We start from the raw sequence: 16253 nt of genomic DNA, 5'->3' as shown, positions 1-16253 counted from the left end.
CAGTTTTTTCATATAGAAATTGTAGTAGTTGAATTGTATATTAGCTACTAAGTATGAACTTAACGGGTAGGTACTACCCGAATTAAAAACTATAAAACGCTAATATGAAGAAAAAGCTTTTATAAATAAGTTCATACTATGCTACGAAATACTATTGACTACTCTTAAAATTCTATATGATTAACTTAATTCTTTTGGGCTATTTTTGAAAGAAATGTGTGATGACCCGGAAATTTCCGACCAAATTTAAACTTAATCTTTGTATGATTAACATTTCCGACACGATAAGCAAAGTCTGTAAAACTGAATCTCAAAATTTTTGAACTACTTTCATATATTCAAATACCTCTCGGTTGTTCTTGACGATTCGCGAACAATTATATGTATATAGATACATATATATACTATAACTTGAAAACGTAACAATGTATTAATTGTTTGATACCGTACATTAAACTTATTGGTTTAAATATTTATTTGAATATATATGATAAGTTGGAATATTAATTGTATGAATAACTTGCAACATATATTTAAAACGTGTTTATGAATGTTGAAAATATATATTAACTTGGTAAATAAAACGATTTGTTATTATATATATATTAACAAATAGTGAGACAATGATTTATAGAAGTAAATGACCAAAACACTCAAAAGTTTAAGATACACTTTGAATGATATAGTTTATTGATAATTTAAATGTATATTTTGATAAAGGTACGAGTCACGAAACATAAAGTACAAGTTTTCTCAGCGTACGAAAGGACTTTCGAAAAACCGGAACTGGGACATAAGTCGCCTGATGACGTACGACTTATCGGAACAAAAATTACAAATCAACTATGCACGGGAATATAATATAATATATAATTAATTAATTTAAATTATATATATTATATTAATATTTAATTATGTCGACAAACTAGAAGTTAAAAGAATGTGAGATGGATCAGAGGGCCATGCGATCGCATGGCCTTGATGCCCAAAAACCATGCGATCGCATGGGGTACTTTTTCAGGCCAAGTCCTATAAATTGATCGAATTAGCTCTGGTCTCATTTTTTCATATACTCCGTAATTATTTACTTATTATTATTATTATTATTATTATTATTATTATTATTATTATTATTATTATTATTATTATTATTATTATTATTATTATTATTAAGATTAATATTATTATTAATCTTATTATTATTAGTATTATTAATTAGTATTATACATAAAATACTACGACGAGGTTATGAGCATTTCACATTCAAAAATAGGTTTTCGAGCAGGATAGAGCTAAGGAAATTATGGGTTATAGCTATGGAGGTTATGGGTAATATTCATGGGTACTGTTCGCAAGTCAAACCTAGTGTTTATCATCTCTGTTGCGTCTACGTACTTTCCTGCAATATTGAATCTCAATATTGATACGTAAGCATTTATATCTTATCTATTATATATTAATAGTGTATCCCTGACTAGTGCTCGAGTATATAGGATTATGCATGCTAGTACGATTAATTTTGTCGTTAAATAGTTTATGATAGATCACGAATTTAATACATATATTACTGATATAAGGTATATGATATGCATGTTTTTGGAAAGCTGGCAAAAAATCAATAACTTTTCATTTAGAGATCGCGTAATTTTGATGAACGGATTAAAATATATGGTCAACTGAATTATGTTTGACGTTAATTGAAATTGTGTTTGACACTGTAAATTAATATTTAAACAACTTTTTTATAAGATTGATAAATTGGATTTTCAAATATTACTAATCGAGTAAATGAATTTCTATATAAGGAACGTCTCGTCTTGTTAAACAATTGTCAAAGTTGACTGTCTTACCATATTTTAAAGCTTTATAAATACTAAATCTGGTTTTACAAGTATTGGGAAACTATATGAAATGTTAAAATATATCCAATTGCCATGATCATTCAAATACAATATAACTCTTGAAATAAATAATGTTTTGAGTTTGATAAACTATAAATTCGTTCAATTATCAAGACTTATACTATGTTAATAAACATGTATAGATTTAAAGATCATATTGGGTCAGGTTGACTTTTGAGATGACTTTTGTTAACTTTCACATGTCGGTCTCGAACATTAGGATTGTGATACACTATGACCTGACCTAGCTTATTAGACATGTATTGACCAACATACGTTCTCTAGGTTGAGATCTACGGTTATTTGGTAATCCGAGTTTCAGTCACATTTTGGTGAACGACTTTATATGCTGCTAAGGTGAGTTTCATTTGCTCCCTTTTTAATTGCTTTTGCAATCTATATTTTTGGGCTGAGAATGCATGCACTTTATTTTAAACGCAATGGATACAAGTACATACTAAATTCTACACCGAGTTTGAACAGAAAATCCCTTAGTTTTGGTAACTAGTAAATGCCGGTTATAGGAACTGGTGGGCGCGAGTAGTTATATATGGATCCATAGGGCTTGACATCCCCGTCTGTTCCAAGTATAGAAACCCTAGCCTGAACTATAAAATAGACGTATGCTATTTGAGTTAAGTACACGTTGGTTTGCGTGTATTGTACATGTTGGTTGCATGTATGTTAAAACAGGGGTACTTATTATAACGTTAAAGCTTAGTTACCAAGGTGCTCAATCTTGTAGAATATTTTGATAAACGTTTCTGGATGAAACAACTGAAATCTTGTGATCCACCTTTATGTACAGATTATGCACAACATTAAAACTATGAACTAACTAACCTTTGTGTTGACACTTGTTAGCATGTTTATTATCAGGTTCCCTAGAAGTCTTCTGCTGTTTGCTTATATGTTAGACAAGCTATGTGCATGGAGTCTTACATGGCATATTTTTCAAGGAAACGTTGCATTCAATAAATCATCACCATGTATCTTATTTTGACTGCATTGTCAACGGAAGTACTGTTGTAAACTATTATTTATGGTGATTGTCTATATGTAGAAATCATCATATGTCGAAAACCTTTGATTTAAATATTCATTTAGGGTGTGCCTTTTTAAAAGAATGCAATGTTTACAAAACGTATCATATAGAGGTCAAATACCTCGCAATGAAATCGATGAATGACGTGTTCGTCCATATGGATTTGGAGCGATCGTCACAGTTGGTATCAGAGCGTTGGTCCTAGCGAACTAGGTCTTGCATGAGTGTGTCTAACTGATAGTTGTTAGGATGCATTAGTAAGTCTGGACTTCGACTGTGTCTGCATGTTAAAAGTTTTGCTTATCATTTCTTGTCAAAAATTACATGATTATCACCCTTAAGTCTAGACACGTTTTCCTGCATTTATTGCATAAATAGTGTATAGAAAACAATTCATATCTTAGCGTATCTGTTACTGTAAACTTTTCCTGACATCTTTCGAAAATTTCTCCGTAATTTATGGGATTTTGGTATTATTTATACATATGTAAATTATGTATTGAAGAGTACCAATATAAATTCTATAATCTATCTTATATCAAAAATCAATTCCCTGATTATACAAGATAGATCACGTATCTAGTTCAAATTCCTTAAATTCCGACAGCTATTCTGATATGGATATTCACCAGAACTCCGAAGACAGTGTAATCGGAATGGATCAACCAATTAGCCATCATCTATTCTGGATGAATTGGGGATGGGTTCGTAGCCTACTTAATCATTGGATATAAGAAGAAGGCGATCCCTTCCATCCACCACATTGCCCTCTTGGCGAAGAACCTGAAGCACTTACCAGCGAATCTGTTCGTAATACCATTTTATCTCTCATTTCCAGAGTATCTAGTCATGATTATATACTATCTCACATTCTAAATCTTATTCGTCCGCTCGTCCAAACCGACAATCATCCCGGTGTAGTAGAAGAAGTCAACGAGCTTCGTGCTCGAGTGGTGACTTTAGAGAATATGGTACAAAGGTTACAAGCACTAGCAGCATCACCAGCATCAACAGTACCATCATCATTAACGCCAAAAGTATCATTACCACCACTAACAACAACATCCGCATCCCACACCTCAACATCACAATCTGTACCTCGAACATCAACGTCATACGCACCATAGATACCAAGGAGTACCAACAACAATAACTGATGAAGTATTGATTCCTAACTTCATTGGAGAAATATTCTACGACGATTATGTAATAACTAAAGTTTTAGAGATTATATTCTAGTCCTGATCAAAAACCAGATGAGATTAATATTATGTTAACTCATTAAATCCATGATTACATCTAAAGAAAATATATATATATATATATGTATATTCTCATAAATATTGTAATTAAAAATCCTTTTGTACAAACTGTTAATGGTGAGAATATTTTAATGGGTAGGTAATACCCAAGAAATATATAAATTCACAATTAATATGTTACATTCTTCGATTCTGATTCAACAAATCATCAACTATACTCACTACTTTCACAACAAGATATATTCTTTCATAGAAATCAAAACAACCATCCTCATTCAAATTCAATTACATATTCTAATTTTAATATATCAGAATCCAAGTAGAGATATAACTGATATCATCATTCTTAGATTCCTAAATCTTTCAAAGATATACTTTGACTTCAAAACTGTGCTAGAACATTATATGTATATTAACGATTACAATCTGTGTTCAAACCCTTCGAAATTCTTGAAGACCCTTCAAATAATGATGATCCTTCGAGATGATGATCCAACCACATGTTAACCGCAGTCTTATACCTGAAAAACCCGCGAAACTAAAGTCATAGTTTAACACGTATCCATGTCAGACCCTTTGGCATTTATTAGCTAAAATTACTTTTCAATCCCTTTTCAAAATAGACAGTTTTGTCACTTCTCCAGCAAATCACCTTCAATTGTTCATTCGATAAACTTTATTATAACAATTACCCCTTCATCATTATTACCGGGGAATCTTTCATATCTCGCCACATTAGTAGTAAACTTATCAACAACTTCATTGATCTTTAAGCCTCTCCAAAAAATCACGATACTTATTCATTGAAACTCTATCAAGTACTCATCTACAACTTGTAACAACAATTTTCATACCAACTACTGGAAATTAACAATCATTATTTTGAATTTCGTAGCAGTTTTACGCCAACAATTATATATATACATATAAAGTCTACCTCCAAGACTTACAGACTTTGAATGTGAAGTTTCTGAAAAACATCTTAAACCACGAACTAGTTCTCGAAATTTTGAAAAGTACTGATGAAGCAGCAAAAACTGTAAACGACCTTAACAGTAAAAAGTGTGATGATAAAGAATAGTGTGTTGGCAAAGCTCGGAAAAAGAAAAGGTTTGGAACTGGAAAACGGATTGAGCAAAGTATGAAGGAGGCTGTGGATAAATCACAAGGACGAAACCTGCCTTTCAAGAATCCAAATGATTCAGTATTTGCTGAAGCCATTAACGAATACCTTGCTTCCGAATCTAAACCCTTGCGGACAATATTCTTCATCATCCTCTGATATTAGAAATTCTAAGATATCATCGTATCTTTCATTATAAATATCCTCCATATTTCTGGAGATAATTCCATAATCATTCTTATCGAAAATCAATTTTCTCCTTATGATATCTGTGTTACATCATAAAAGAAAGTATTTTAGTTTCTAAATTCTGAAACCTCGGAGTTTAAAATATGAATATTTTTGAAGTGTGTTGGGAGCTGAAGCATGAGTTAGTATAATATAATGACACTTGATCAACGTGATTATATTACAGTAAGTCATGCTGAGTTTCTAAATGGAATGTGATGATTCACAGATCATAACATCATCATGTGCTATGTCATACGACTCTTGTATTCTAGTTAATCTCTAAAATATCAAGAAAATATTTCTTGATGATTCTGTCTTTTCCAGGTTATTCTGGTAATTTAACAAATCAAGATCATGCCATTACCATTTTCTTCTTAGAACATTAACAATGTTCATTCCAAAATTCATATCTGCGAATTCTGGACCATTACAAGCAATGCTTAGTCACAAGAAGAAGAAACGAAGGGACAAAACTCCGAAATAGAAATTGGGGTATAAATCGCAGCAAATAAAAGAAAGCATTAACTGGGGATGACAATAATTATAGAAGACAGAAGCAAGAACTTTGAAATATAAGGGAGAATATAAAGCCCGATAACAACACATAAATTACAAACCGTGTATATCAATGTTTATCGCAACATAAAGACACGGGAGAATTAAAATCACTATAACCCCAAGGGCAAAGTAGAAGTAAGCAGATTCCTCCAGCGGTAGATGAAAAAAAAGAATGACAGATATGAAAGTTAGGAGTATATCAAGAATCAGAACTGGATGAAGCATTTTTCACAATCTTTTGAAAATAGGAAATGAGGAAGAAGATGTAAGAGTGATGAAAATAATGAAACGGAAGAGGTCAATTTATAGTGAAATATCAAACATAGCAATCGAGGCAAATTACGCATTTAATCAAAAGAAATCTTAATTTCCTTAAATTCCGAAGAATCAAATCTTATTTAGATTATGAAGATTTTCTATTCCTTAAATTACGGAAATCAATCGTTAATACGTCAAGAGTTAAGACGAATCTCTATTCTTCATTTCACTCTTTTACGATAACTTCTCTCATACGCTTCGAATAATCGAATTGTTTTATCCATATTATTCAATGGTGATAAAACTCTATTTATCAACACATATACGTCATGAAAACATACTTATTATCAGCCATGACCACCCCAATCAAATTTTGGGACGAAATTTCTTTAACGGGTAGGTACTGTGATGACCCAGAAATTTCTGACCAAATTTAAACTTAATCTTTTTATGATTAACATTTCCGACGGGATAAGCAAAGTCTGTAAAACTGAATCTCAAAATTTTTGAACTACTTTCATATATTCAAATACCTTTCGGTTGTTCTTGACGATTCGCGAACAATTATATGTATATAGATACACATATATATATATATATACTATAACTTGAAAACATAACAATGTATTAATTGTTTGATACCGTACATTAAACTTATTGGTTTAAATATTTATTTGAATATATATGATAAGTTGGAATATTAATTGTATGAATAACTTGCGACGAATATTTAAAACGTGTTTATGAATGTTGAAAATATATATTAACTTGGTCATAAAACGATTTATTATTATATATATATTAACAAATAGCGAGACAATGATTTATTGAACTAAATGACCAAAACACTCGAAAGTTTAAGATACACTTTGAATGATATAGTTTATTGATAATTTAAATGTATATTTTGACAAAGGTACGAGTCACGAAACATAAAGTACAAGTTTTCTCAGTGTACGAAAGAACGTTCAAAAAACCGGAACCGGGACATAAGTCGCGTGATGACGTACGACTTATCGAAACAAAAATTACAAATCAACTATGCACGGGAATATAATATAATATATAATTAATTAATTTAAATTATATATATTATATTAATATTTAATTATGTCGACAAACTAGAAGTTAAAAGAATGTGAGCTGGATCAGAGGGCCATGCGATCGCATGACCTTGATGCCCAAAAACCATGCGATCGCATGGGTTACTTTTTCAGGCCAAGTCCTATAAATTGATCGAATTGGCTCTGGTCTCATTTTTTCATATACTCCGTAATTATTTACTTATTTATATTATTATTATTATTATTATTATTATTATTATTATTATTATTATTATTATTATTATTATTATTATTATTATTATTATTATTAAGATTAATATTATTGTTAATCTTATTATTATTAGTATTATTAATTAGTATTATACATAAAATACTACGACGAGGTTATGAGCATGTCACATTCAAAAATAGGTTTTCGAGCGGGATAGAGCTAAGGAAATTATGGGTTATAGCTATGGAGGTTATGGGTAATATTCATGGATACTGTTCGCAAGTCAAACCTAGTGTTTATCATCTCTATTGCGTCTACGTACTTTCCTGCAATATTGAATCTCAATATTGATACGTTGAGATCTACGGTTATTTGGTAATCTGAGTTTCAGTCACATTTTAGTGAACGACTTTATATGCTACTAAGGTGAGTTTCATCTGCTCCCTTTTTAATTGCTTTTGCAATCTATATTTTTGGGCTGAGAATGTATGCACTTTATTTTAAACGCAATGGATACAAGTACATACTAAATTCTACACCGAGTTTGAACTGAAAATTCCTTAGCTTTGGTAACTAGTAACTGCCGGTTATAAGAAATGGTGGGCGCGAGTAGTTATATATGGATCCATAGGGCTTGACATCCCCGTCTGTTCTAGGTATAGAAACCCTAGCCTGAACTATTAAACAGACGTATGCTATTTGAGTTTAGTACACGTTGGTTTGCGTGTATTGTACATGTTGGTTGCATGTATGTTAAAACAGGGGTACTTATTATAACGTTAAAGCTTAGTTACCAGGGTGCTCAATCTTGTAGAATATTTTGATAAACGTTTATGGATGAAACAACTGAAATCTTGTGATCAATCTTTATATACAGATTATGCACAACATTAAAACTATGAACTCACCAACCTTTCTGTTGACACTTGTTAGCATGTTTATTCTTTGGTTCCCTAGAAGTCTTCAGCTGTTTGCTTATATGTTAGACAAGCTATGTGCATGGAGTCTTACATGACATATTTTTTAAGGAAACGTTGCATTCACCAAATCATCACCATGTATCTTATTTTGACTGCATTGTCAACGGAAGTACTTTTGTAAACTATTATTTATGGTGATTGTCTATATGTAGAAATCATCAGATGTCGAAAACCTTTGATTTAAATATTCATTTATGGTGTGCCTTTTTAAAAGTATGCAATGTTACAAAATGTATCATATAGAGGTCAAATACCTCGCAATGAAATCGATGAATGACGTGTTCGTCCATATGGATTTGGAGTGATCGTCACAAAATGGCACCGACGACTCGTCAGAATTTGAACATGAGCGAGGAAGACTTCCGTTTTTTCCTTGCAGCAAACATAGCCGCAATATAGGCTGCGATGCAAAATAACAATAACTTTGGATCTAGCAGTGGAACTAATTTCACAAGAAATCGTGTAGGATGCTCCCACAAAGAATTCACTGCCTGCAAACCTTTGGAATTTGATGGAACCAAGGGTCCAATTGGATTGAAACGGTGGACCAAGAAGGTTGAATCGGTGTTTGACATAAGTAAATGTACTGAAGAAGACAAAGTAAAGTACGCTATGCATACCTTCACAGGTATGGCGTTAACATGGTGGAATACCTATCTCGAGCAGGTAGATGCTGCTTACGCACTACCGTGGTTAGCATTCAAGCAATTGATGAACGAGCAGTATCGTCCTAGAAACGAGGTCAACAAGCTCAAGGTAGAGCTTAGAGGATTACGAATGCAAGGTTTCGATATCACCACGTACGAACGACGATTCACCGAATTGTGCCTATTGTGTCCCAGAACGTTCGAAGACGAAGATTAGAAGATCGACGCATTTTTAAAAGGGTTACCGGAAAGGATTCAAGAAGATGTGAGTTCACACGAGCCCACCTCCATACAAAAGGCAAGTCAAATGGCTCACAAATTAGTGAACCAGATCGAAGGAAGGATTAAAGAGCAGATGACTGAAGAGGCTAACATGAAACAAGTCAAGAGAAAGTGAGAAGAAACCAATGACAAGAGTCACCAATACAACAACAACAATCACAACCACAATCGCAATAACTATCCCAACAACCGCAACATCAATCGCAACAACAACTTCAACAAACGTCCTAACAACAACTACAATAACCGTCCCAGCAACAATAACAATAACAACAATAGCAACAATAACAATCCCAATAACAATCTCAATAACAACAATGGCAACAAAAACCAAAAACAGTCATGCCAAAGGTGTGAAGAGAATCACCAGGGGCTCTGCACGACATTTTGCACTAGGTGTAGAAGAAATGGTCATAGTGCGGCAAATTGTGAGGCCTACGGACCAAAGTTTAACAGAATTAAAAGAACAAATAATGTCGGAATAGATAATGCCGCCATAGTTTGCTTTGCATGTGGAAAATCGGGCCACATTAGTAAAAATTGCCCGAATCAGGAGATTACTAGTGGGCAGGGCCATGGAAGAGTTTTCAATATTAATACGGCAGAAGCACAGGAAGACCCAGAGCTTGTTACAGGTACGTTTCTTATTGACAATAAATCTGCTTATGTTTTATTTGATTCGGGTGCGGATAGAAGCTATATGAGTAGAGATTTTTGTGCTAAACTAAGTTGTCCACTGACGCCTTTGGATAACAAATTTTTACTCGAATTAGTAAACGGTAAATTAATTACAGCAGATAATATATGTCGAAATCGAGAAATTAATTTGGTTAGTGAAATATTTAAGATTGATTTGATACCAGTAGAGTTAGGGAGTTTTGATGTGATAATCGACATGGATTGGTTGAAAAAGGAGAGAGCAGAAATCGTATGTTACAAAAATGCAATTCGCATTGTACGAGAAAAAGGAAATCCCTTAATGGTGTACGGAGAAAAGAGTAATGCGAAGCTAAATCTTATTAGTAATTTAAAAGCGCAAAAACTAATAAGAAAAGGTTGCTATGCTGTTCTAGCACATGTCGAGAAAGTATAAACTGAAGAAAATAACATCAATGACGTTCCCGTCTCAAAAGAATTTCCCGATGTATTTCCGAAAGAATTACCGGGACTGCCTCCACACCGATCTGTTGAATTTCAAATAGATCTCGTACCAGGAGCTGTACCAATAGCTCGTGCTCCATACAGAATTGCACCCAGCGAAATGAAGGAAATCCAAATCCAATTACAAGAACTTTTAGAGCGTGATTTTATACGACCAAGTACATCACCATGGGGAGCTCCTGTTTTGTTTGTCAAAAAGAAGGATGGTATATTCAGGTTGTGTATCGACTATCGAGTGTTGAACAAACTTACCATCAAGAATCGTTACCCACTACCGAGAATCGACGACTTATTTGATCAACTACAAGGCTCGTCAGTTTATTCGAAGATCGATTTACATTCCGAGTATCATCAAATGCGGGTGAAGGAGGATGATATTCCGAAGACTGCTTTCAGGACGCGTTACGGTCATTACGAGTTTATGGTTATGCCATTTGGGTTGACTAACACACCAGCTGTGTTCATGGACCTCATGAACCGAGTGTATGGACCATACCTTGACAAGTTTGTCATTGTTTTCATTGATGACATACTTATTTACTCAAAGAATGATCAAGAGCACGAAGAACATTTGAGAAAAGTGCTAGAGTTGTTGAGGAAAGAAAAACTGTACGCTAAGTTTTCAAAGTGTGCATTTTGGTTGGAAGAAGTTCAATTCCTCAGTCACATAGTGAACAAAGAAGGTATTCAAGTGGATCCGACAATGATTGAAACCGTTGAAAAGTGGGAAACCCCGAAAACTCCGAAGCATATACGCCAATTTTTAGGACTGGCTGGTTACTACAGAAGGTTCATCCAAGATTTTTCCAAAATAGCAAAACCCTTGACTGCATTAACGCATAAAGGGAAGAAATTTGAATGGAAGGATGAGCAGGAGAAAGCGTTTCAATTGTTGAATAAAAAGTTAACTACGGCACCTATATTGTCATTGCCTGAAGGGAATGATGATTTTGTGATATATTGTGATGCCTCAAAGCAAGGCCTCGGTTGTATATTAATGCAACGAACGAAGGTAATTGCTTATGCGTCCAGACAATTGAAAATTCACGAGCAAAATTATACGACTCACGATTTGGAATTGGGCGCCGTTGTTTTTGCATTAAAGACTTGGAGGCACTACTTATATGGGGTCAAAAGTATTATATATACCGACCACAAAAGTCTCCAACACATATTTAATAAGAAACAACTGAACATGAGGCAGCGTAGGTGGATTGAATTGTTGAATGATTACAAATTTGAGATTCGTTACCACCCGAGGAAGGCGAATGTGGTAGCCGACGCTTTGAGTAGAAATGACAGAGAACCTATACGGGTAAAAGCTATAAATATAATTATTCGTACTAACCTTACTACTCAAATAAAGGAGGCGCAGCAGGGAGTTATAAAAGAAGGAAAGTTGAAGAATGAAATACCCAAAGGATTGAAGAAACATCTTAATATTCGGGAAGACGGAACCCGGTATAGGGCTGAATGAATTTGGGTACCAAAGTTTAGAGATGTGAGAGAAAAGGTACTTAAGGCAGCACATAAAACCATATATTCAATACATCTTGGAGCGGGGAAGATGTACAAAGATCTAAAGAAACACTTTTGGTGGCCGAGTATGAAATTCGATATTGCTAAATACGTAGGAGAATGTTTGACGTGTTCTAAGGTCAAAGATGAACATCAAAAACCATCAGGTCTACTTCAACAACCTGAAATCCCGAAATGGAAATGGGAAAATATTACCATGGATTTCATTACTAAATTGCCAAGGACTGCAAGTGGTTATGATACAATTTGGGTAATAGTCGATCGTCTTACCAAGTCAGCACACTTTCTGCCAATGAGAGAAGATGATAAAATAGAGAAGTTGGCGTGATTATACTTGAAGGAAGTTGTCTCCAGACATGGAATACCAGTCTCTATTATCTCAGATAGGGATGGCAGATTTGTTTCAAGATTTTGGCACACATTTCAACAAGCATTGGGGACTCGTCTAGACATGAGTACTGCTTATCATCCACAAACTGATGGGCAAAGTGAAAGGATGATATAGACCCTTGAAGACATGCTACGAGCATGTGTTATCGATTTCAGAAACAGTTGGGATCGACACCTACCGTTAGCAGAATTTTCCTACAACAACAGTTACCATTCGAGTATTGAGATGGCGTTGTTTGAAGCACTTTATGGTAGAAAGTGCAGGTCTCTGATTTGTTGGAGTGAAGTGGGAGATAGACAGATTACGGGTCCGGAGATAATTCAAGATGCTATTGAGAAGATCATCTAAATTCAACAACGATTGAAAACTACCCAAAGTTGACAAAAGAGCTATGCGGACATTAAAAGAAAAGATATAGAATTTGAGATTGGAGAGATGGTCATGCTTAAGGTTTCACCTTGTAAAGTCGTTGTTCGATTTGGTAAACGGGGGAAACTAAATCCAAGGTACATTGGACCACTCATGATTATAGATCGTGTCGGACCAGTAGCTTACCGACTTGACTTACCGCAACAACTCGCCGGGGTACATAATACTTTTCATGTCTCGAATTTGAAGAAATGTTTTGTTAAAGAAGATCTCACCATTCCATTAGACGAGATTACAATTAACGAGAAACTACAATTCATTGAAGAAGCCGTCGAAATAATGGATCGTGAGGTTAAAAGACTTAAGCAAAACAAGATACCAATTGTTAAAGTTCGATGAAATTCTCGTAGAGGACCCGAATTCACCTAGGAGCGTGAAGATCAGATGAAGCTAAAATACCCTCACCTATTTCCAGAAGATGCGTCAACACCTTCAACAGCTTAAAATTTCGGGACGAAATTTATTTAACGGGTAGGTACTGTAGTGACCCGAACTTTTCCATGATTATATATTAATTAAAAACTATATTTGCATGATTAAATATTTCCAACATGTTAAGCAATCAAACTTATTAAGACTTGATTATTTGAAATGAGTTTCATGTAGACAATTGACCACCCAAGTTGACCGGCGATTCACGAACGTTAAAACTTGTAAAAATGACATGACGATATATATATGGATATACATATAGTTAACATGATATTATGATAAGTAAGTATCTCCATAAGTATATTAACAATAAGTTATATACATAAAAATGAGACTACTAAGTTAAGAAACTAGAAACGATATATATAACGATTATCGTTATTACAACGTCTTACTAAATACATATGTATCATATTAAGATATTGTACACTATATTTAACATGATAAAATGATAATTATATATATCATTAAGTATGTTAACAATGAACTACATATGTAAAACAAGACTACTAACTTAAGAATTTTGAAACGAGGCATATATGTAACGATTATCGTTGTAACGATATTTTAATGTATATATATCATACTAAGATATATTCATACATCATAATATCTTGATAATGTAATAATTTAACATCTCATTATATATAATAAACAATGGGTTAACAACATTAAATGAGATCGTTAACTTAAATGTTTCAAAACAACACTTACATGTAACGACTAACGATGACTTAACGACTCAGTTAAAATGTATATACATGTAGTGTATTTAGATGTATTAGTACACTTTTGAAAGACTTAAAGACACATATCAAAGTACTTCTACTTAACAAAAATGCTTACAATTGCATTCTCATTCATTTTCATCAACAATTCTACTCGTATGCAACCGTATTCGTACTCGTACAATACCCAGCTCCTAGATGTATATACTATTGGTATATACACATAATAATTCAGCTCGTAGCAGCCCTATATAGTTAACAAACATGTGGAACCAACAATTAGACAACTAGCATGACTTATGAGCAAGTAAACAAAAACAAGAACTCCTTTTAACCTCACTCACCACTCACCACTCACCACCTACTCCATTTCACTTCCAATTTTCTTCCCAATTCTCTCTCAAAACACACACACTCTTCCATGAACATCTAAGTGACTATTTTTCCAGCAAAAATCATCAAATACAAGCTTTGGTTATTACCTATAATCATCATAAAAACAATTACTCAAGAACACATCAAGAACACTTCCAAGTTTACAAGTTTACTTCCAAGTTTCCTAATCCATTCCAAGCAATCATCTAAGATCAAGAAACCTTTGTTATTTACAGTAGGTTATCTTTATAAATCAAGGTAATATTCATATTCAAGCTTTGATTCAATTTCTATAACTATAACTATCTTAATTCGAGTAATAATCTTACTTGAACTTGTTTTTGTGTCATGATTCTATTTCAAGAACTTCCAAGCCATCAAAGATCCTTTGAAGCTCAAGTTATTTTTTCATTATTTTCAGTAGGTTTACCTACTATACTTGAGGTATTAATGATGTTCATAACATCATTCGATTCATATATATAAAACTACCTTATTCGAAGGTTTAAACTTGTAATCACTAGAACATAGTTTAGTTAATTCTAAACTTGTTCGCAAACAAAAGTTAATCCTTCCAACTTGACTTTTAAAGTCAACTAAAAACATGTTCTATATCTATATGATATGCTAACTTAATGATTTAAAACCTGAAAACACGAAAAACACCGTAAAATCGGATATACGCCGTCGTAGTAACACCGCGGGCTGTTTTGGGTTAGTTAATTAAAAACTATGATAAACTTTGATTTAAAAGTTATTCTTCTGGGAAAATGATTTTTATTATGAACAGTAACTATATTCAAAAATCATGGTTAAACTCAAAGTGGAAGTATGTTTTCCAAAATGGTCATCTAGACGTCGTTCTTTCGACTGAAATGACTACCTTTACAAAAACGACTTGTAATCTATATTTTCGACTATAGACTTATATTTTTTCTGTTTAGATTCATAAACTTAAGTTCAATATGAAACCATAGCAACTTGAATCACTCAAAACGGATTTAAAACGAAGAAGTTATGGGTAAAACAAGATTGGATATTTTTGCTTGTTGTAACTACGTGAAAATTGGTAACAAATCTATATTAATCATATCCTAGCTAACTCATATTTTATTATACATGTATTCTAATATATTATGTAATCTTGGGATACCATAGACACGTATGCAAATATTTTGACATATCATATCGACCCATGTATATATATTATTTGAAACAACCATAGACACTCTATATGCAGTAATGTTGGAGTTAGCTAAACAGGGTTGAGGTTGATTCCAAAAATATATCTACTTTGAGGTGTGATCTAGCCTGAGATATGTATACACTGGGTCGTGGATTGATTCAAGATAATATATATCGATTTATTTCTGTACATCTAACTGTGGACAACTAGTTGTAGGTTACTAATGAGGACAGCTGACTTAATAAACTTAAAACAGTAAAACGTATTAAAAATGTTGTAAATATATTTTGAACATACTTTGATATATATGTAAATATTTGTTATAGGTTCATGCATCGACCAGTGGCCAAGTCTTACTTCCCGACGAATTAAAAATCTGTGAAAGTGAGTTATAGTCCCACTTTTAAAATCTAATATTTTGGGATAAGAATACATGCAGTTTTATAAATG

This window comes from Rutidosis leptorrhynchoides, chromosome 2 (assembly GCF_046630445.1).
Source record: "Rutidosis leptorrhynchoides isolate AG116_Rl617_1_P2 chromosome 2, CSIRO_AGI_Rlap_v1, whole genome shotgun sequence".
Lineage (NCBI taxonomy): Eukaryota > Viridiplantae > Streptophyta > Magnoliopsida > Asterales > Asteraceae > Rutidosis > Rutidosis leptorrhynchoides.
Note: the sequence above shows the minus strand (reverse complement) of the source record.